The 23,145-nt window shown below is 40.0% G+C and overlaps 1 long non-coding RNA gene across 2 annotated transcripts; it reads left to right on the top strand.

Moving 5' to 3' along the window:
* The first annotated feature begins 1,729 nt into the window (after window positions 1-1,729).
* Window positions 1,730-17,692, top strand: LOC308188289. 2 transcript variants are annotated; one of them, XR_013945360.1, is made up of 5 exons: window positions 1,730-1,854; window positions 7,204-7,323; window positions 11,769-11,873; window positions 14,228-14,307; window positions 15,114-17,692. It is a non-coding gene; the product is annotated as an uncharacterized lncRNA (long non-coding RNA). The 2 variants fall into 2 exon arrangements; XR_013945361.1 differs by lacking the exon at window positions 1,730-1,854 and adding an exon at window positions 5,885-5,917.
* Window positions 17,693-23,145: the final 5,453 nt, after the last annotated feature.

The following is a 23,145-nucleotide window of genomic DNA, read 5'->3' as shown; positions in this document are numbered from 1 at the left end:
GGGAGCATCTCCCTCCCACGGCAGTGATTTTCCTCTCTGTCTGATATGAGGGCAGCTTTTCAGCTGGAGGGGAAGCCATTACACATGTGGTTAATGCACGGGCAGAGCCAGAGGTAAAAGAGCCCAACCAGCAGTATTTTGTAACCCACAGAGCCTAGCATTACTGGCCCTGCCTGTAAAATGAACATAGGTACCTTCTAAAAACAAAGTATTAGCAATACTTCATTTATGTCTATGTATTTAATGCAAAGTTATTTTGAAGACTGTATACAGCATACTTAAAGGAAATATGTATTTTATTGAAATAAAAATAGGTTGTTATAAAAATATGATTTTAGATAAAAAACAATAGATTTTGCTTCATGCCATCAGCTTTGGGAGAGGAGATAGCACTTTTAATTGCCTCCTCATGGAGAAATTAGCACATCCATCTGCCTTATGAGTATACAAATATTTTTTTGTAGTATTTCAATGCCTCTGCACCAGGAATATTTACAAGGAGTAAAAGAAAGAAGTCTTAGAAGGAACTGCAAGAGGTCATGTAGGAGACGACTGTCACAGGAGCAGCTTTCCATAAATCCTGCCTGATGCCAGCGTGTGTCATCTCTTCCTCTGATCTCCAGTGATATATGTATGGTCTTCAGGCAAGATGTGGCAGAGAGCCATTTTCCCTGCATTTCTGTAGAAGAAAATGAAGGTTATAGTAAATAGGAATCCGTTTTCTGAATTCATGAAAACTATTTAAATCCATAAACCCAGCAAAAAGGAAACTTGTACCCATATTAATATTTCAAGCACATAGACCCTAGCTGTTCTAGAGGAGTGTGTTTTTTCAACACTGACCTGAAAAACTTCCTTCTCCAAGAAAAGCACAGGTTGTGGCTTTGGATGATTTGTTCTTTCGACTGTAGCTCAGCCTGTGCTTTATATCTCATGGGCTTGGGAAGCAGAAGAGCCAGAACTGGAAGAGTTAAGAAGAAAATGCACGGCTGATCAGGTCTCATCCCTCCTTCTTAACAGCTGTCATTTGCAAAGCTGGCAAAAATGGTATTGTGTAGTCCAGGACTAAAGGGAGTTTCCTAGGTCTGGCACCATGCCTTACCATGCAAAATTGACTGGTTTTATGCCGTTCTTTGCTCTCAGTGATCCCTCCAGCTATCACTGGGGGCAAACCCCACTGCAGTCGGTGGGCCTAGCAATTGCACTGATAACAACTCCAGTTACTCAAGGAAGCAGTTAAATGTCAGTCTGTTTAGTAAGGCAACACTGAACAGATGCTAGATCATGAATGCCAGAGTCTGACATATCAAATCCATTGTAAGGCATTGCCTAGTGGAAATTATTGGTACAATAGAAGTAGGAGGGAAAGCTCAGCAAGCAGAAGTGGGGACATAGCGAAAACAAGTTACAAACACAATCCCAAAAGGCTGAGAGTGAAAATGTGTGGACTAAATACCAGTTCGAGAGCTGTAAGCAAGCAGATTCAAGCCAGTAAATAGGAATTCCTCAAGAGTGCATTTACCAGCTTCTTGTTAGTGAAGGGTGACCCATCATACCTAACTGAAAGGATCATTGCCAGAATGTAATTTAAGCTATTCTATTAGGCTTCCATGGCAAGAGCTTGGTAGAGGGGGTGCTGCAGGGGTGGCCACTGTGAGCAGAGCCCAGCAGCTGCCCCATGTCAGACCAGAGCCAGCTCCAGTTGGCTCCAAATGGGACCTGCTGCTGGCAGAGCTGAGCCAGGGAGCGACGCTTGTGGGCCTCTGGGAGAGCAGATTGAAGAAAGGGAAAATACCTGCTACACAACAGAAACTGGGAGAATGAGGAATGAGAAGCAGCCCTGCAGCCCCCAAGGTGAGTGCAGCAGGAGGGCAGGAGGTGCTCCAGGCAGGCAGCAGCAGTTCCCCTGCGGCCTGTGGAGAGGCCCCTGGTGGAGCAGGCTGTCCCCCTGCAGCCCACGGGTCCCACACGGAGCAGATCTCCACGCTGCAGCCCGTGGAGGAGCCCCCGGTGGAGCAGGTGGATGTGGCCTGGAGGAGGCTGCGGCCCATGGAGAGCCCCCGCAGGAGCAGGCCCCGGGCCGGAGCTGCAGCCCGTGGAGAGGAGCCCACGCAGGAGCAGGGGGTCTGGGGGGAGCTGCCGCCCGTGGGGGACCCGTGCTGGAGCAGGTTGCTCCTGGGGGATGGATGGACCCCGTGGTACGGAGCCGTGTGGGAGCAGTGCTTGAAGAGCTGCTGCCTGTGGGCAGCCCCCGCAGGCTCAGTTCGGGCAGGACGGCATCCCGTGGGAGGGACCCCACGGGGAGCAGGGGCAGGGAGGGACCGTGAAGGAGTGGTGGAGACAAAGCCTTAGGGACTGACTGCAGCCCCCATTCCCTGTTCCCCTGTGCTGCTTGGGGGGAGGAGGTGGTAAGAGGGTGGATGGGGAGAGGATGATTTTAGTTTGCATTTAGTTCTCACTGCTGTAGTCTGTTAGTGGTTGGCAATAAATTAAATTAATCTTCCCTGTGCTGAGTCTGCTTTGCCTGTGATAGTAACTGGTGAGTGGTCTCCCTGTCCTTATCTCAACCCACAAGCTTTTTTTTTTTCATCATATTTTCTCCCTTTATTCCTTTGAGGAGAGGATGTGAGAGGGTGGTTGTGGTGGAGCTTAGCTGCCCAACAATGTGAAACTACCACAGCCCTTGCACTCTAAATGCACTCTCAGCAGAAGCAGAGACAAACTTAAGGAGAATTTTACTCGTATATGTATCAGCCAGATATTTTCAAATTCCGTAAAGCTGTCAAGGTACAGCCTTTCCCACTATTTAACTGCAGACACACAGACAAAGCCTCATTTGCAGTGCTGTCATAGGGAGCATTTTTCTGGCTTCTCCTTAAAACACGTTCATTCGTATGTATACCACAGAACAGAGTGTTCGTAAGAAATGTTCATCCACTTAGTATGTGTTCATCTACAATTGAATTAGCTGCACTTCAAAGGGCTGAAGTTCTACTCAATAGCAGGATAATATGCTAAAATGTGGTACGTTATTCTTGGAGGATCCCCAAATTTGGACACAGCTCTAACTTTCCAGTTCTGCCATATTCTTTCTTTCTCATTATTACTTTTTTTTTTTCCCCCTGTGGTGATAAATGCCATAAAGAACCAAACTTCTAAAATCTGAACAGTCTCCCAAAAGACCTATGTAATACATAGTATCCTGAATCCCTTTTGAAGTAGTCCTTGGTGAATAACCCAGTGCAGTTTGCTGTGGCTACACACAATTCTTTGCTAGCTTCAGCTCCATTCCAGTATACTTCCTGTTTAGCAGAATTTGCAATAACCCCAGAGACTCATGAGATCAAGGCAGCATAGCCTAGACTAATATTTAAATATACAATATCTGCCCTGGAATTTAGACAGCAGTCATGTCCTTAAACTTGCATGTGGTTCACAACTAATTGCCATGTTTATAATGGCGTAGTTCATTTAAGCTGATAAAAAATGTGGAATTTAATTAATTCTGTAAGCATTTGTTATCAGTATCTTTTCTAGAAAGAAAGAAAAAAAAAACACTTCCTCATATGAATGGTGTTGTAAAGTAAATGAGTTATAGTTATCTAGATTCAATTTATTGGTATTCTCTGCATAACAGTTTATGTCTTCTTCTGGTTCTTGCTGTGAAATCAGCTGTGAAGGTGATTCATATAACTCTAGACTGTCTTGGCAAGAGGCTGCCTCTTTGTTTTGTTTGTTTTTTGAAAAGAGGGTATTCCCACAGATGATCTAATCATGCAGCTCAGCTCTCACAACATTTCTAGCATTTGTCATTTGTCATGAGATACATCTGAGGAGCATTAGCAGTCTACGGACTCCAGTGAATTATTTTTCATCCTGTTTCCATGACCTCATTTCCATAGAGACCTCTATTTCTCATTATGAGGGTTCTCCCACTTGTTTTCATGCTGTTACATGAGTACTATAGAGGCCTTTCAGCTTGTGCAGTGTTTAATGAGGGAGTTCTGGTTCTAAAATGACAAGTCAACAATGAAAGCTCTATCTTAAAAGCCAGCAAGTGTAAGGAGAAAGTGAGTAATTGCCAAAAAATCCATCTGAATTAGTTCTTGCAAACAAAATTAAGCAATGAGGATTTTAGACAGGCAATCAGAAATAGGATAAACTTAGAAGAAAGTGAGTAGCTATTCAGAATGAGGCACAGGTGAAAGGTAACTTTGGTATTAGAGGTAGAGAAAGATCACCTTGATTCATTTTTCACCTTGATCAGAGCTGAAGCCTACTCCTGGATGTTGGGAGATATACATGTCATCCAGATAACATGCTCAAAGCATGAATAGTGAATTGAGAAGAGTTTTACAACACTGTAGTGTTGCACATCCTCATACATTGGCTAAGTCCAGCTTCAGTATCATTCTGGCCATTTAAAATAAAATCTGTTCCCTAACATAGCAGAGAGTGCCAAAAGCACACTCACACACATTAAGTGCTTCAGTGAGGAGACAGCCAAGAACATATCACAGGAAAATGGATAAATAATGGAAATAATGGCCAGTACTCAATGTGCATCCACTTAGATTAGCTGATCTCCCTTCCAGAACTCTGAAATAATTTCCAGAATATGGAATGACGATTCATGAGCAAAAGTCGCAAATAAAACCAAAGCAGGCAGAGTCAAATGAATAGAAAATCACAAAAATTATACCTATAGCTCTGTAACAAAACCATCCTGAAAACTGCAGTCCATGAGTCTTATCTCAACAGTGAGCAAGGATTTGGAAGAAACATTGAATCTGTAATGTGAATGGAAAATGAAAAAGAACGCATGATGGATTTCACAACATTCATTTATGCCAGATTAACGTTTAATAAAATAAACACTGTTTTAGGCTATTCTATAATTGGTCTTAGGTGAAATATTTGATATGATAACCAAAAGGATATTGTAAATTTTACTGGAAAAGAGGGAGTTTATTTCAACAAGTCTGAAACAGCCCTGGAACTTACTATGGAGGCAACAATATGTCATGCTAACAGGGGAACTGTTGAGCTAGAGCAAGTTTATTAGTGGAGTTCCTCAAGGACGTATCCTGGAAAAGACTCAGCTTCTTCCTTAATGACATTAGCAAAAAAATCTAGTGAAAAGAGTGGATAACATGCAATTGGAAAATGTTTTGTTGTTGATACAGAAGATGATTGTGATGCAATTAGGGGAGAGGTGGACTAGAGTATTTGGAGTTAGAATGGCTCAATAATAAAATAACGAATAATAAAAATATAGGATTTGAACCTCAGGATTAACTATCATGAATAACGTATTCGTCAATTAAGAGCAATGGTGAAGGAAAAAGAACTGTATACGTCTGTTGATCACAGGATGGGTATGACCATTAGTGGGATGTGGCAATGAAGAGGATAAATGGAGTCCTCAGGTACAGAAGGAGAGCATTTCCAGCACAGACAGGGAATGATGGATAGTACTGTATAGGTCACAGTGAAATGTCATCTAGGAAACCATGTGACATTCTGGTTACCATTGCTGAGGAAAGATTAACTAAGACAGAAACAAATGTAGGGAGGAACTACTAGGCTGATCAGGAGAACGAACAGTCTGCCCTAGAAACAGACTGATTGTTTCACAGACTACTACTGATAAATTAGGATGCAGCACAGATTTAAGCTACCATGGCTAGTTTGTTTCTGAAACCTAATTTAGTTCCAATGTCTCTGCATTGTGCTACAGTCAGTACAATGTGGACATAGCCTAAAAGGGAAAAAAAAAATTGTAGTACCGCAAAGGGGATGCTGATTTAAGTTAAAGCACAACATGAGTGCAAGAACAGTATGTGCACGTATATTCATTAAGTTTGTTTTCATTTAACACACAGAGCTCTCAGACTCCAGGCACAGTGGCAGCCAGGTAAAGCACTGTGAGAAGATTGAGTGTGTTTTCGTGGCTGGACTCTACAATGGTTTTCTGCAATACCAGAGGATAGGAACTGCATTACAGAAGACAGAATCACAGAATCATCTAGGTTGGAAGAGACCTCCAAGATCACCTAGTCCAACCTCTGACCTAACACTAACAAGTCCTCCACTAAACCATATCACTAAGCTCTACATCTAAACGTCTCTTAAAGACCTCCAGGGATGGTGACTCAACCACCTCCCTGGGCAGTCCATTCCAACGCCTAACAACCCTTTCCGTAAAGAAGTTCTTCCTAATACCCAACCTAAACCTCCCCTGGTACAACTTCAGCCCATTCCCCCTTGTCCTGTCACCAGGCACGTAGGAGAACAGACCAACCCCCACATCGCTACAGCCTCCTTTAAGGTACCTGTAGAGTGCGATGAGGTCTCCCCTGAGCCTCCTCTTCTCCAGGCTGAACAACCCCAGCTCCCTCAGCCGCTCCTCGTAAGACTTGTTCTCCAGACCCCTCACCAGCCTTGTCGCCCTTCTCTGGACTCTCTTGAGCACCTCCATGTCCTTCTTGTGGCAAGGGGCCCAAAACTGAACACAGTACTCAACGTGTGGCCTCACCAGAGCCGAGTAGACCTGACATACTCCAACTTTTAAGATTTGGTGTGGCCTTCTACTGCCTTGTTAAAATTCATTTATTACGGTAAAAAGAAGTAAAGTATAATAGTTCTTACTTGTGGGAAATTGATAGTTCATGCTCTCAGCAGCTTTTCACAGCAACTTCCCAGAAAATATCAGCCCATAACCATCTTAAGGAACTGCTCCTATCCCAATATTTCTAAATATAGAAAAGAAGTCTCACTAGTTACAAGTCTTTCTCTCTAAGGACTTTGATACAATGGAATTTTTCAAAAATAGAAAATGGGATCACATGATAAAATACTTGGCAATATCTTTATAAGAAATATTTATACATTCTGATTATGTCATAACAATGGTATAATAGTTAGGCTTTGCACTGCTGTAGGAGAGTAATAAAAATTAAGATTATACCTCATGGAAATTTTTATTCTTTCACTAAATATCTAAATTTTTTAAATTGTCAGTTACCATCTTTTTTTGTGTCTTCATCCAGCTTTATTTTGTACATTATAATTCTTTTAGTACTGAAGTTTTTAACTATATAATACAGTGTACATCTTTCTGTCGTAAGAAAAGACTTTTACTTCAGCTGTGGTAGTACTTATGGATATCAAGCAAGTATTAATTCCCTTTTCAATCACTAGATGCTCTACAGACAGCAGAAAAGCAGGTCCTTTCCTGAGAGCTCACCACCCAAGATTTAGGTGATGTGCAGGGTGGAATAAGCAGGCCAAAGAGGAATGGACGACTGGGTAACAACAGAGGTATGCACTTACATTATTACTCTAATAATTCACTGTATTAAATTATTTCAGTATGCTTCATCAAATCTAATAACTCATTCATATATTTTCAGTGTTAATAGTTAAGTATTAACAGTTCAATTTGACCCTGAAAGAATAAGAAAATAGTATGGAGTATCAGCTTCCACCTCCAACACTTTAGAGTGCAGAGCTGGGAAATATGTATTAAGGCACATTCTCACATCATACACTGACTACTTTTGCCTGAGATATTTTAACTGAAAAAGGTACCAAAAAATTCTTCGTTGATGTTATCAAATTAATTGAATCACTCAGATAGAAGGCACCATTCCTATAGGAGCAGCAATGTTTATATCATGGCCAAAAAATCGGAGAACTTAATTTCTACCCTGTATCCTTCTCTCCCTCTTGCTGCCTCCCTCCCAGCCATCGAGTGCCTGTGTTCTCGCCTAGAATTTGAGTCTTGCTTGATTTACCAAATAAGGAGGAATGGGGGGCAATTTTACCCTCTTAGTGCACATGATACACTGTGACACAAGGATGAGAGCTGGAGAAGACGTGGAATCTGCGCTGACCCTTAGGCCTCAGACTGAATGTTGCATTACTGAGTATCAGCTGGGCCTCTAGGGTGACTGCATCAGAAGAAACACAAACAGCAGAATCCACTGTGACAGAAAATAGCATATCAGATCTGAAATTAAAAACTGAATCTGTAGAAGCTCTTTACAGGAGTGGGTGGTTTTATCCTGGCTTTGCTTTCAGACATGAAAATCCTTTGCTGCATGAAATTATTGGGTGAGCCTGAGCACAGTCAGGATATAAAAACATATTTTATGGATATAAAAACATATTTTTCTATAGTATTCTTAGCTTATGTAGGTGCTTTGGGGTTGTTTTGTTTGGGAGTTTTCTGTTTGTTGTTTGGTTGTTTGGTTGTGTTGGTTTTTTTTATTTGTTTGCTTTTTTTTACATTTAAAGTGTGCTCTGATTGTGTCTCACTTGAGGACAAGAAAAATTCTTTTGCATGAATTTTGCATGCTTTATGTACCTTATTCTCTTACACACTTTCTTGTGGCATGGTCATCACATCATTCCTTAAGTCCCCTCAAACAGTGCCTTAAAAATCTTAAGTAACAACTGTCAGGAGCTCACCCAGCGAGACAGCAGAGAGAACAGGAAGACCAAAAGCAATTAAACTTGTAGGTAAAGACAAAAACAATCTAAAAGAGGTAGGGGAAAGAAAAAAAAAAAGTGATGCAAAAGCAGTCACTCACCAGCTCCCACAGGCAGACTCAAGCTCACCTAGTCTCTGAGAAAAGGCCACCTCGGTAGCCAATCTGTCCCCTCCTTCTTCCCCTAGCCCAGTTTATTGCACTGGAGTATGATGTTACGTGGTACTGAATATCCCTTGGGCCAGTCTGGGTCAGTTGTCCCAGCTGTGTTCTCTCCCTATCATGCCCACCCACAGCCTACGAGCTGAGGGAACAGAGTGGAAAAATAAAGCTGTGACGTGGTGTTCAGCAACTATTGAGCAATAGCCAAAATATCAGTGTATTATCAAAAGTATTTTAGGCACAAATCCAAAACACAGCACCATATGGGCTGCTGTTAGCTCCATCCCAGACCTAGCAGGGGGAGAGAGTTGCGAGTAGCTCTTGTCTTGCTCCAGTAACCCCATGGTAATGAACACTGTAAGCTGGAGCATTTTTTGGATGCGATTTTCTGGAGGACAACTTCCAGCTCAGTTTCATCTGAAAGAAGTCCAGTTCATACAACCCTGAACCAGTCTGCAGTTTGAACAAAAGCCTGGCAAATGGCTCAAAAGTGCACAGAGCATCTGAACTAAAACAGTGATGTGGAAAGCAGTGAGTGAGCACCCAACTGTCGGCCAGCCTGCCGCCAGAAATTCGTACCTCCTGTGAGGCACAGTACAGCAAGGCACGCGGTAGGATTTCCTGAAGCTGCAGTCCCTGGGCTGGGTATCAGCCACCATGCAGGTGGACGTTTGTACTGGAAAGCAGATTGCTAGTGCGACCGTGAGCTGAACGGTGCTGCTGTCCCCGACAGAGCAGCAGGATTCACCAGCAGCGGGACAGGTCGAACTACTGGAAATAGTGTCAAAGAAGCATTACATGTGAAAAATTTATATACTTTCAGTAGGCTAGAAAATGAGAGAAAGTAACTCCAGGACAAGTTATGATATAGAAAAGACAACTTTTCTATCTTCAGATTTTTTGCCAGCTCTGTCAGGAAAGCAGCACTTGGTGCCGGGTGGGAGAATGGGCTCCAAAGGCAGGGCAGTGCCACTGGAGGGAGGTCTCCTTGCAGGGCGACAAGATGCATGAGCTACGTTGCGTACAAACATATTGCTGGAGAGCTGCAAAGTGTTTTGCTTTGTTTTTCCTGTGGGTATATATGAAGAGAACTTTCTGTTACAATATAGGTTCTTTATGAGAAATAATTAGGCACAGAAAGGGCCCAAGGGAAGCCAGAGAGAGATAATCTAACCCAGGGATGTCCCATTGCAATTAGGAATTTGCAGAGACTGTGTACATGCTAATGAGCATCTTCTCTGTTACCACTTCATTTCTGATAAGCCCAGTGCCTTAAACCAGAAAAAGAATTTCTTTATACTTTTCTACTTAGAAAATTATTTTTTAGCCTATAAAAGGAAGAAAAGAAGAAGGATATTAAAATAAAACAATAGAGACAAAAAATAAAAAATCCCTAATGTAAGCTATAATACAAAGATGTAAGGGAGAAAAAAAATAGTTTGGTTCTTGTTGTTGGGCAGGATTTTTACTTTTTAATCCCAATGTTATTGCCTTTTTTTTTTTTTTTGAATAGTTCAGTAATCTCACTAGAATTTTTCCTCTATAAAATGCCAAGGATTGTACCCAAGGTATCTCACATCTTTTCCTATTACACCAGAGGGAGAGGCTGAATCATACTAAAAGAAGTTTCTTGCCTTATTAGGACATGAGAGTCTCATATAAAGAGACATGAGCCGGTAGGAATAGCTAGCCCTAATACCTGCTACGTGTTTCCCATTACTGCAGCACATCCAGCTAACTGTAGACTGTTAAAAAAAAAAAAAAACACCCTATGGGGGGGGGGGAAAAGCTATGCCACTAATGAGGTCATTTCTTTTTGATGTATGTCAATAAATAAAGAAGGAAAAACATAAATAACATGTTTCTGTATATTAACCTCTTTTGAAGGAGGATTATGTTTTAAGTGTGCTTAAGATATTTCTCAAATGCCCTTTAGCATTTTTACGGTGACATAAGGCACTTAAGGCCGGATTGCAAGCTGATTGCTACAGACAGAAAGACTGCCGTTGCCACTGTCTGGCGTCTTAGATGTGGATTACGAGCTCTTCAGTGCAGTGACCTTGATGATGTTTTGTGTCCATATAGATCAGGCACCATAATTTTGTTTTCTTTCTAAAGATATAGTTAAAAAGGAAGCACGGATCTAATGGATGTCAGTTTCTCCTAAATAATGACTATCTCTAAAAGCTAAAAGGAAAAAAAAAAAAAAAAGGAAGAAAACAAGAATGAAAAGAAAAACAAAAGGAATAAAAAAGAGGGAATAGTATAACTGAAGGGAAAAAAAAAAAAACTTTTTATTAGCTCACGCAAATCCTGTGCTCCTACTGCCGACCATATTGGTAGAGCTGCCACCTGTCAGGCTGGAGAGGCAGTAAAGTACAAAGTGAGATATTAAGGATGTCAGAAAAGTGTTTACAGCTACCAGCCGTGTATGCTCATCTGCACAAAGGCAAGAATAGAAGCTTGGTTTTGATGAAACCCATACTGATTAGGAAAATAGCTTCAGCTGCTCAGAGTAGACAGGAGAGACAGTTTTAAATGAAGCCTCAAAAGAGCCTTTCAGCTGATGCAAATAATTAAGACTTCGCATGACAGTTCTTAGGAAATGCCATGGTTGTGCTGCACCTTGCCCACACCCTAGAGCAGGATGCATTGCAATGGATGTAAGGAGTGTATTAAGAACTGCAGCTCTTCCTTTATGTGTCCGCTTGACTGTTTTCCTGGTTAAAAATAATAGCGTGTGTACTTCACAGTACTTTTAATATTGAATACATCACAGCGATGTTTTACAGCCCAGTTACCACTCTGTTGAGAGCAAATAATGAAGCATTTGTTTCTTGTTTTGTTGCCGTGTTATTAGGACTTGAGGGAAGAGCTAGTAATGGGGGATTTTTTGCTGTATGTGATAAGTAGAGGCTTGAACCATCTTTCATAAACTGTTTTTGCTTTGCAAAATACCCCTCTTCTTACCTTTCTATCCCTTTTGTGCTTTTTGCTCTTCATGCAACAAGAGTAATGAGAAGGAAACATCCTGATATATAGCCAGCCTGAATAATGCCATCAATCACTCCAGCCTTCAAAGTCTGACCGCACATCTGTTTTTTTCCGTAGCTTTTCCCCAGATTTCACCATCTCTTTGGAGGCCTGGGTCAGCACCACCGTCTGCTGCCAGCCCTCCCAGCGTGCACGAGCCATCCCTGCTCCCAAGATACTGAGGTAATTCCCTGACCGTGCTGATGAAGGGAGGAGCGTAAATATCCTCAAGGGCAAGAAAGTGCCCAGATTTTTCTTATCCTTATCTGGCACCCCCTTCTAAGAGGGGAGGAGGGATGCTGGCTCCTTTGGCACTGTGGGTGCATGTTTCAGACCAAGAGGAGTTTGTGCAGGGAAAGTGAGGCATTTCTGTGGGCAGCCGCTCTGGCTGCAGTCAGCCGTGACTGTGAGAAGTGCCACGCTTGTTTCTTCTGTCCCTGCTGCCAGGGAATGACTTTCCCTTCTATTTCGTAACCCTAGGCTGACAGACATCATTTTGTAGGATGTTTCCGGCTAAATAATCAGGAAGGATATGAACCTGTTGCTGTCAGTAGAGCATGTGTACATGCATGAGTACAAGCATCTGTCTCCAGCTCCGCCTCACCACCCTCGCGGGACTCCCCCTCCTGACCCCCTCCATCAGCACCTGCCATGGATGGGAGCAGCCTTCCTTTGGTTCTCCCTCATCACCCCTTTCTTCCTCCTTGCTTCCTCAGGAAGCAGACTGTTCCTCGGGTTTATTTTTTCTTCCGTAGTCAACCTCTCCATTGGTTTTGACCAGTCATACTCATCGATGCATTGTATCCCCATCAGGCACCCTGAATTCATCAGGGAGGCCGGAAAATCCCAATTCCAGTGCGTAACTTCCTCTCTACCATCGTAACAAGTTTTCACCCAAACTTCCCCAGCTGCATCTCTAAATTTACCATTCCTGTCTTCAGCAGGGCAGTGTTTCATAGAAATTTAGTTCCAGAAAATCTCTGTCATGAATAATAGATTCCTTAAATTATTCATATAGGCATTTCCACTATCTCTTCTGTTGGGGTCAAGATGTTAGACTAAACAGAGCAATGACTTGCTGTAACATACTCAGAGTGCCTTTTATCATGCTTCTGTTTGGTTTTGGTTTTCTCCCCAGTCTTTCTTTTGAAAGTAAACACGATTATGTTTGGAGCCCAAATTATATTGACAAAGCACAATATAGTTGCTTTTGTTTGTTGTTGCCATTTTCTCTAATTTATTTGTATTTCTTAAGAGTATCATAACGGTTTGATAACCCCCTGGTGATTATCTTGACAGGAACTTTTGTTGTTAATTTGGTACTGTTTACAGATTATATTCCCTTATAGACTTTTCACTCAATTATAGGAAGATACCAAGAACATATAGAATTAAATCCAAGCAATTTGCTTTAGCCCAGCGTGGTAAATAATAACTAGATGTTTTATAAGAGATCAAATGCTAGCTGCTGAGCTGGGGAAATTAAACTAATTACAATTCTGATGTTTTTAAGAAGAACACAGACTTTCTCTCATGCCATCTTCCTTGGGACTGGATGTAATCAGATCTCTTTGACTTCTGAACCTCCTCTTCCCATTTCCTACAGATCCTCGAAACAGCTCAGTGGAAATATACTTCAAACAGCAATCATTTCTGAGGGTGCTGAAAATGATGCTTACAGTGTGGGGCAAGGATTATGCTGAAGGCACTGGGGAACAATATTTCTATCAGGATTATTTTTCTTTCAAGTACATATTTCAGACCTTTGTAATAAGCAAGAAGTTCCACCTTCCGAATTTGCTAGTGCAAATTATTCTGAAAGCTGGTTAGAGGTGGAAGGAAGGGAATATTTTTCTACTTTGCTAGGATCTGAAATAAATTGCAGTAAATAAAACAAAACAAACAACAATAACAAATCCAGTACAAGTTGCTCCCATTCACGTTAGAAGTACAGCAATTGTTGATTATAGGTGAATTGCTAAGAACATTGTTTTCATTTCAGCATGTAAGAAGTAGGCGTGCGTACCTTTTCCATTTCCATTTGAAAAAATATATCGTGCTGACAATCTAAAGAATTATAGAGATGATATTATATTAAATGGTCCCTTTATTCTGTTTCTGGGTCCAGTGGTTTCCCCAAAATGTCTGTACGTGTTCTGAAGGTGTCTAGAATAATAATACTCCTCTTCTTTGTCTTTTCGTATGTACTAATTTCATACCCTTTTACATAAAAAAAAAATCTGCAGAAAGTTATCATACAGATACTGATCTGAATACCGAGATGAGACTGGGAAGACAGCTGTTCAATGAAGTAGCAAAGTGTTACCTTAGCAACCTGCTGTCATAAGCCTGGCTATCTTAATATCTCCAAAGAGGTACAGTCTTTGGTAGGGAGCATTGTAAATAAATAAAGGGCGAGTCGACAGGAAGTACTGTGAGTATTCTTTTTATACTATCTGCTATTGATAGTGTCAGTATCTCATTCCTTCTTTATCCTGAGCAAAATAGTTCAACTGTCATGTGGCTCACTCTTGCAGGTAAAGGGTGCTTCAGAGCAACTACTGAAGAAGTCATGACCGTGGATGTGAGCAGGACCGTCCTGCACACACAGCTGAAGGTATTGTGACCAAATACCCCTCCTCTTTCAGAGTTAACTGATGCTGTAAAAGGCCCCAGTGACTTCAGGGATTTGCAGTCGCACCATAAGGTACAAACCAAACGTTTAGGACCCACTCAAGTCTGACACTGGAAGCTAAGAATTATGATCCATGTCACTGGTAACAACACCTATATTTATTTGCATAATTCTTCTCCTTATGTTTCTCAGTCACTTGCTAATCTGACAGGTCTTAATTACTGCAGCTAAATATATTCTTGTGCTCAAAAATTTCCTGAAATGGTTTATTAATAATTCTATGGTCTCTATAAAAAACATTTCTGCGATGATTTTGTTTGCAAAAATCCAAGATTCAGAAGTTCCTTAAAGAACACAGATTCCTTAAAGAGCACATCTTTTTTCTTGAGGAAAAAAGGAGGTGAAAAAAGATGGAACTGCTTCCATCTTTCTCTAGTATTTTTCTCCTAAGTGGATTTGCATGGTACATTAAACTAAATGGTATTGACTTCATGTTCAGTCTAGACCTTTGAAGTATACGGGATGCTGTTAGATATTAAGCATTTATGCTGAATCAGATGCCTTGTTTTTGCTGCACCTCTGAGTTGGGCAATGTACCATGAACAATAAAGAGATGCACGTACCAAAAAATAATTGTATGGAAGTTCCTGGGGATGGGAGCCTAGAGACCAGTCTCATTACCGCAGATTTAGAATTATACTTTGACATAATTCAGAACTCCTATTATTAAGCAAGGCCTAATAACATTTTCCCAGAAAGCGTTCAGATTTTGTTCTCGATATTTTCAGAAAGCTGCCTGGAGAGATGTCTGAAAGGTGAATGCCAGCCAGTCATGCTGTCAGTGCAGCAGCCCAGAGCCTGCCAGAAGCTCCCACCAGCCCCATCCTCAGCCACCCTCTGCCTGCCATCATCCTTCACGTCTCCTCATGTACATCATGATGTACCACATCAACTCTTTCTTACCCCTTTACTCTGCCTTTCAAACATTGCCTTGTATGCACAGTTTACTTGCATAGCGTTCCTTGCATTTCTACCACCCACTGATAGGAGGTGTTTCCTTGTTAGAGATCCTTCACTATTTCCCTTTTCTCATACAGTTAAAATACCTGAAAATCTATCTGTTATGGAGCAGCAGATAACGACCTCCAAATGACCCGTACAATGTTTATTGTCACGTTTTGATTATTTGTGCACCTTGCTGGAGAAATGACAGTCAAAAAGGGATTGCTGAATCAGATAAAAAATAAGTGACTGCAGCATAAAACATTTGTAAATAGCTTTTTGTGCAACAAAGAAAGTGCAAAAATATGGCAGATAATGCTCCTAATTAGCTCCTTGGATTAATTAAAATAGAAGTTTAAATGTATGGTAACCTTTTGGAAAAGAAAAAGAAAAAGAGAGAAAAAGGAAAAGAAAGTAGATTGTAAACTTAGTATTCCAAAACAGAACTATTTATATTACGTAACGTCTAGGAGGGATGGCATGCATGAAATATGTTTGGAATTATGTAGCATCTATAGTGTAGTTTAAAAGCCAATAATAAGATTTAACTAAAGAACAATTCTGTAAAAGCTAGAGAAATGCCCTGGATTCTTGCACCAGCACATATATCTACTGTATTCATTTGGTGAGTCACCACTGCATGCAATAGCAGCTTCTAAGTGGAAACCCAGGGAAATCAGTGTGCATTATCCACCGTACTGAATACTGAAGCAGCAGTTACTAGAGATCACTAAATAAGCAAACAAATAATGCTGTTATATAGCTAGCACAGGATTGTGTATTTCCATTTCCATCTAAAAGAAAAAGGAACAAAATTAATTAGTGGAAGAGTATTTGAAAGAAGTTCCTGAAATGATTTGAACAGACAGATAACAATTGCATCAGCCAGTATGTAGAGAGAAAATATGTTTGCATTAATATTGGATTTTGCTGTTTTTACTGATTCTGAAATAAAATGAAGTTGTAAAAATTCTTCCAATTGCTTTACTGAGTGCATTTTTAAACCATGTCAGCTTTGCTGAACTTAACACATCTTGCTTAAGTTATAGATTTAGAACCACTGCCTCCAAGAAACAAAAAACATTTTCCTTATTGTGTGCTTTGTAATATTACAAATTTAGATCTTCTGTATCCACAGCTTTCATCTCTATAAAAACACATTCACAATATAGATAAACAGCTTCTAAGGCTGCTAAGGCTTCCAAGATAAAAACCTTCAGCTGATGATTCTTCTTTGTAAAAGTACCTCTGAGGCTCAAATGAAAGCTACCCATCCTTATTTGTCTCACTGATAGCCTTTGGGACGGCTCTGGGGCAACCCTTTAGTTATCCTTGGAAAATCCCAGCTTGACTGGCGTGGGCTAGCACAAGATCCAGCCTTGAAGGCCCCCTCTCTCCTACAGGTTTGCAACAGCATTGCAGGGCCAACATCCAGCTGCCTACAGGGGCTCACATCCCCTATTTACACATGAATTTGTCCACTTCCCACAGTCAGCACCTGTATTTTATTATACACTGTCGAGGGCCTTAGTAACAAAATGTAATTCCCCATGCAACCATGGATCAGCTTAATTGCTTGTTTTCCCTGAACAGCAAGTTTTACCCAAGATTTAGTTTGAATCCATGACATCTACTTTAAAAAAAAAAAATTTACATAACAGGTCAAGAGTCCATCCCTCCCAGTTTGCAAAATACAACTGGTCAAGCAGTGCCCACTTATAATCGTATTCTGAGGCTGAACAAATGAGCATTTTTAAAGTAGTTATTGTGACTACCGATTCTGCTCCACCCTGATTCCTTCATTTAAGTATTATCTCGTGAAATGTTTTGGGGGGATCAGTATATTACTCTGATATTAGCGAGACAAACAAGTAGCATGCTCAAAAACATAACAAATTTGTTAATGCTAAGCTGACTGGCATTACCAAATTGCACTCTTTTATTATTTATTAAGGGACATTTATACTGGCCCCTCCACTATTGTCTGAGATAACTAGCAGGCTTACAATTGCCTCTGCATTGCATTTATTCACTGAAATTCAGGTATAACATTAACTGTTGTTTTTTTCGTAAGGTATTTTAAAATGAACATTAATGATTGACAGGGTTCCCTGTGCAGTTCTTCCAGTACCCTAGCTACCTAAATAAAAAATTAGTAAGCAGCAAACATTTATGAAACCAAGTTTCAGTGAAGAAAGGTAATTATTACCAAGAAAGGTAATAAGCAGGTTTTGATGCATAAACTTGGTTTTTTTTCAGACCTATCTTTTCAGTGAAAAATATCCATCTTCCTCCAAAGTAATTTATGTTGATAGACTGTAATATCATTTTACAAGAAAAATACGTGGAAAAAAAATAAGAAAGAAAAGAAAAGAAAAGTAGAAGAAAAACATGAAATATTTACCTCAGAGATTTTTTCTTGATTATTTTATGGCTAGTGTAGGAGTCTGGTGAAGTGATGTGCTTTGGAGCTACTCTTTGAAGCTTTCAGCAGCAAGTGGCTTCCTCTCCAGCACGTGTTTTAAATGTTTTGCTGGACTGTAGTCCACCTGCATAGAACTGTGCTGTCCTTTTTACCCTTTCAATATTTTAAACATTTGACCTGCTTTCCTTCCTGCAGTTTTGCTTCCTAGAATGTTCTTGAAATAATTATGTAAATGTCATCTTAATGCATTTTCTCTGCCATGAGCATTTTCAGCCTCCTTATGATGTTATCTTTTCAGAATGCCAGAAAAATGTGAACCAGATGTGCTGAGCACAAAATACCACAGCAGGGATTTCCCTCACAGCAATCATGATATGGAAGTTCTCGGAGGCTCACCGCGAAGTAGCAGGGCTATTTTTAGTAACAGGAATATAACATAGGTAATAGAGTTTGAAGTATACTAGGTATATATTCAACATGCATATTTACCGTGCTGGGGGGGGTGGTAAAAAAAAAATGGTCCACAAGCAAACACTTCAATGATAAAAGAAAACTCAAGCCAGAATTGCCTTGATATTTTAAATTTTTTCGCTAGTACTATGTGCTTTTTAATATTTATAGATAGCTCATTTTCTGCATTCCTCTGTAATGTGAGTATGTCAAAAAGTTCTATGAAAAAAGTTGAGCTGCAGACTGTTGGCTTCCTATATATTTGTGTATTGACATTCATTAGCCAGTTAACTCTTGCAATTGTGCCAAGTGACTAAATGCAGGTTCTATGTTTGATTGTCAAGACCTTTATTTTAGACCTCCTGGTGAAAGCACAACCAAGCCTTTCAGTCAGAGGGTCTGTTGCTTGTGACAATTTGTTTATGTGTTGGATTCATTCCTACATAGCATCATTTCCCATTCAAAAGTGAGAATAGCACTGACTCCTTCCATTCCAACTAACACTAAAGGCAAATGAACTGCCCCTATTTCTTGTCCTCCGTTAAACACATGTCTAGCCATAAAACCTGTAACGATATCAGTGGCAGCTGCTAAGTTACTGCATTTTCTACTAAAGTTATGCTATGTGGAATATCTCCCGTGATTTGACCCAGTGTATTACAAGGTGAGGCAGTGATGGTGGCATCTACGCTTCTAACTACATCTTCCCAGGCACTCTTCATTTGTAAAAAAAATTTTCTCATTTTTATCCTACAGATTTATTTATTTTTTATTAATATATAAATGGTATGAGTGCTGTGGACACAAAGAGGACAAAAAGGTTAAAAAGTTGTACAGGCTAACAAGCAAAAGTTCTAGCTTGACTCAGTGCATCAGACTCCTCAAGGTATAAATTATAAGCAATATTGTATAGCTCTTTGCAGAGAGATTCTGCTTAGAGGTTTCAGTGGTGGTTTTTTGATTATTTTTGTTTGTTCTGTCGTTTTGTTTTGTTTTGTTGCTTTTGCTTTTTAATTATGTTTATACTGATCCTAAGCCTTGCTTCGTAAAGCCTGCCACAGACTTAGATGGTTATTCTATCTTTTGACCAAATGCTGGAGTTGGCCTTGATCTCACACACATCTGCCATTTGACCTGTGTGAATTATAGCTGGATTAAGGTATGCCATGTCTTATTAGCTTAATGGTAGCTGAGTTAGAGAAAGTCACACTCTAATGCACAGCTTTCTTTGATTGTTCATGACTCAGAACCTCTTGAAACTTCTGAGTTCCTCTTAGCACCAAGTCTGAAGTTCAAACAAAATTGGCTAAGCCACTCTGAGACAGACAAGTAGGACTGTAGTAGTGTCCTACTTCTCAGATCACAGTACTTTGTACCTTCAAGAGGATGAAACTCTCTGTAGCAGAAAGAAAAACTAGCACATTTTACAAATCTCTTGTCAAAATCTTAAGGATTTTTAATGTACAGATTTCTAACTGCAGTTGTAGTTAAATGACAATAATAGATCCTAAACATATTTCTGAATTGGTACTGAACATCTCTGATGTGGACAAATGTAATTCCTGTGTGTAATGCTTGCTTGTAACGGAAAGAGAAAAATCAATTCTGTGGACTGTGAAACAGTCGCTATACACTGCTCAGAGGTTTGACAAGGCTCTGTTAGACTGCAAAGATTATTTCAGACAGACAATGCAGGGGTGTAGTCTTGCAGTATGGGTGTTAAAGGAAAACAGGCATGGGAATATGTCAAATTCTGGTTCTCTGAAATCACTGGCAAAATTCCCACTGAATTAAATAGGGCCAGAACATCATCCTAGATATTATTATGTGTATGCTTGTTGAAAATTTGTATTAATTTAACAATCTGATCTACAGAATTCAGGAAAATAAATAAAAAAAAAATTATTCCATACAACCTTATTTTCATACTTTTATGTAAACAACTCTGATTCATTCTTCACTAGCACTGATGCACAAGATTATTTCTATGGTATCACTACCACTGAGTTCCTTTGCCTGGCTGATTCAGTCTGAAGGACTCACCAGTACTACCAATAATAATAAGAACTAAGTTTGAAAAATACTTTTAATAGGAACCGTTAGTGAGCTTAAAAACTAATAATTAGGATTGCTGGATAACTTATGACTCTCAGGTCACAAAAACATTTTTCAGGGTTATTCAGAAAACACCTCTGAAACCAAGCCCACGTGCCAACAAGCCTGGCTTCATTTCAAGCGTCAAGATTACCTTTCTACCTCCTCTTTTGTGTCCTTTTTCTCCAATTCCTGACTTCACAGACAAATAATTTTACAAGGGAACTCCAAGAAGAAAGTGAATTGGCAAAAAGAAGCCTGGGGAGCACAGAGAAGAGCATGGTCTGAGGAGGGTTGTGCATAAAGGAAATGAGGTATTTCTTAAGCTGGTCTGGTTCGCCAATCCCCTTCCTAGTGCCAGCCCTCAGAGAAAGGCCAAGGCATCATCCTCTCCTCTCAACAGTCCTCACCTTGTGCCGCTCAACAGTCAAGGCATTGTATTCTGCTGGACCGTGTGGGCTGGCAATAGCTTTTTGATTTGTAAGTAAACAAGTTGTGATTGCTTTTCCCTCTTTGATTTGAAAATAAATAGCTTTTTAATTTTGTATACAAATAAAAGTTAAAAAAAAAAAAACAAGTGCATGCAGATGCCGAGACTCTATTAACTTTTTTTGCACTTTCTCTACAGAAGTTGTTTCTGTCAATTTATTTTCATTTCAGCTGAGCAAAACGGGAAGGAAAAAGCAGGTTGACACAGATGGTTGTCAGCAAAGTGATGACTGCAGCTGAGAATGGGTGTACAAAAATATACAGCTTGCAAAACTGTGTATTGTTTAGCTTCCATGTGTATGAAATGCCAAAAGAAATAAAATTTGGAGAATATATTTAGAATTCTTTTTTTAAGAACTGTTAAAATTATTGCTTTAAAATGGAATAGTGGTCATATGTAAAGGAATTACAATGCAGAAAACAGAAAAGGGAACAAAACCTGCATCCAAAACTTCTAAAAACAGAACAAAGAATAGTCTCTTAAATGCACAGCTAAGCCCCTAAAGAAGTGATCTGGTTTGAGAGCTTATTTGAGTCTTTCATAAGTGCTGAGCACCAACAATGACCTTGAGGTCACCCAGGGAGCAATCACCACTTTCGAAAATCAGACCATTAATTTAAAGGTCTGAATGCAGATTTTTGAACCGTATCTTTAGGCTTCTATTTTTTAAAGGATCTCTTAGATTACACAAGTGTCCCCAGTATTGTGCTCTAATAGACTACATAAACTCAGTGAGGAGAAAAATGTAAAATAACCTAAAAAATCTTCCTCAAGTTCGTTACAGTCCTGCCAACTACAAGGCTCGGGCAGGCTTTGTCCATACTGGAAAGCTGCAACATTTTAGGTAGAATTGATCTTATTTTAACTGAGATCTATCTTGAACTAAGGCTAAGCCTAATGTAGACGCACTCAAATCGATTGTAATGTTGCCTGTGTCAATTTAGCTAATTTAAATGTACATGCATTAGCAGATTGCATCAGTTCAACCAGATTGATCTTTAAATTGCTTTGTCTAAAGTTGTGCCATTTCTAGGGGAGCCGAGGAGTGTGTTTGGAGCAGAGGGCTGCCAAAGCTACTTACCTTTCTCCTGCCTGTCAGCTCTTCAGAGTACTACCCCACTCAGTTGATAAATATGTAGGTATTGGTATAGCTACTTATCAACTGATTCTCATAAAACTGTGCTAGAATTTCCTGAACATTCCCAGAAGAAAAGCCATTGAGCTATACACATTACTGTTGTAATTCTACTGAGATCAGTTAAATTTTACCAGGCATAAATTTGGACCATAGCAGACATAAATAATTGTCAACATATGATGTTATAGTTGGGATTTAGGTAACATATCAGTGACAACTTTCGAATATTTGAATTTCTTTCTGTTCCTGAACTGCGGCTTCTATGAACTCCAAAGAAGAGTGAAAACCAAACATAAATCCATTTTAAATTGCACGTCCTCTCCCTACCAGCTTTCAGAGCAGTGTCATCTCACCCTCATTCTAGGGGGGGTAAAAAGCAGGTACAAAACATAAGATGAGATAATGAATTTCTCTTACTTTGGCTGATCATTAATAAATGAGGTTATTTTCCCCCCTGACTCTTGGAATTAAATATGACACAACACCTTAACACAATCAGTTTTTTCTGAAACCCTGATAATGGGAACCCATCTGCTTAGAGACATAGAGAATTCATTATATGCCCAGTAATTACTTTCAATGCAACATAAAGAGATTGCATGCACAGCTTCTTAGAGTTAAACATGCTGTCAGAAAGAATACCTTGACATGTAGGAATAAGAGGGGTTCAAAAAGGTGATAGCTAATAATGACATTTAAAGATTTTTGCAGAAAGAAAATGTATATTGTGCCTTATCCTCCTCATCACCAACTGCAGAGAAATCCAAATTCTTTGTACAGGATTTCCAAAAGGCTGCTCCTGAATACCTCCACTGAAGGCAATTCTTTTCTGTATCTAGCTGTATTATGATGGACAATAACTTGTATAAAGTGCACATTTTCCTATAAAAGAAGGAAAGATAAAATGACAGATTTTGAGATCTGGGTTTGATGCCTAATCCTTGTGGCTTCCTCCCAAAGCTGGCAAGTCCTCAAAGTCCTCTGTCAGGAGGGAGATTTTGTACATGATTGAACACCAAGCGTTAAGGCCACATAAAGAATTGTACTGTCAGGCTCCGGAGCAAAACTTCCCTGTTTTCTTAATAGAAGAACAGGACCAAAGCCTCGAAGGATGAAGTGATATGAGCTGGATCTACTGGTCTGAAGCAGGTGACTGGAACTTTATCTGGCAGAAGCTGGAAAAAAAAGAATTATTTGGTGTTCCTGACATACCATCCAGAT

The sequence above is a fragment of the Anser brachyrhynchus genome, assembly GCF_964034855.1.
Source record: "Anser brachyrhynchus genome assembly, chromosome: 1".
In the NCBI taxonomy this organism is placed as follows: domain Eukaryota; kingdom Metazoa; phylum Chordata; class Aves; order Anseriformes; family Anatidae; genus Anser; species Anser brachyrhynchus.
Note: the sequence above shows the minus strand (reverse complement) of the source record. Positions and strands in the feature narration are given on the sequence as shown.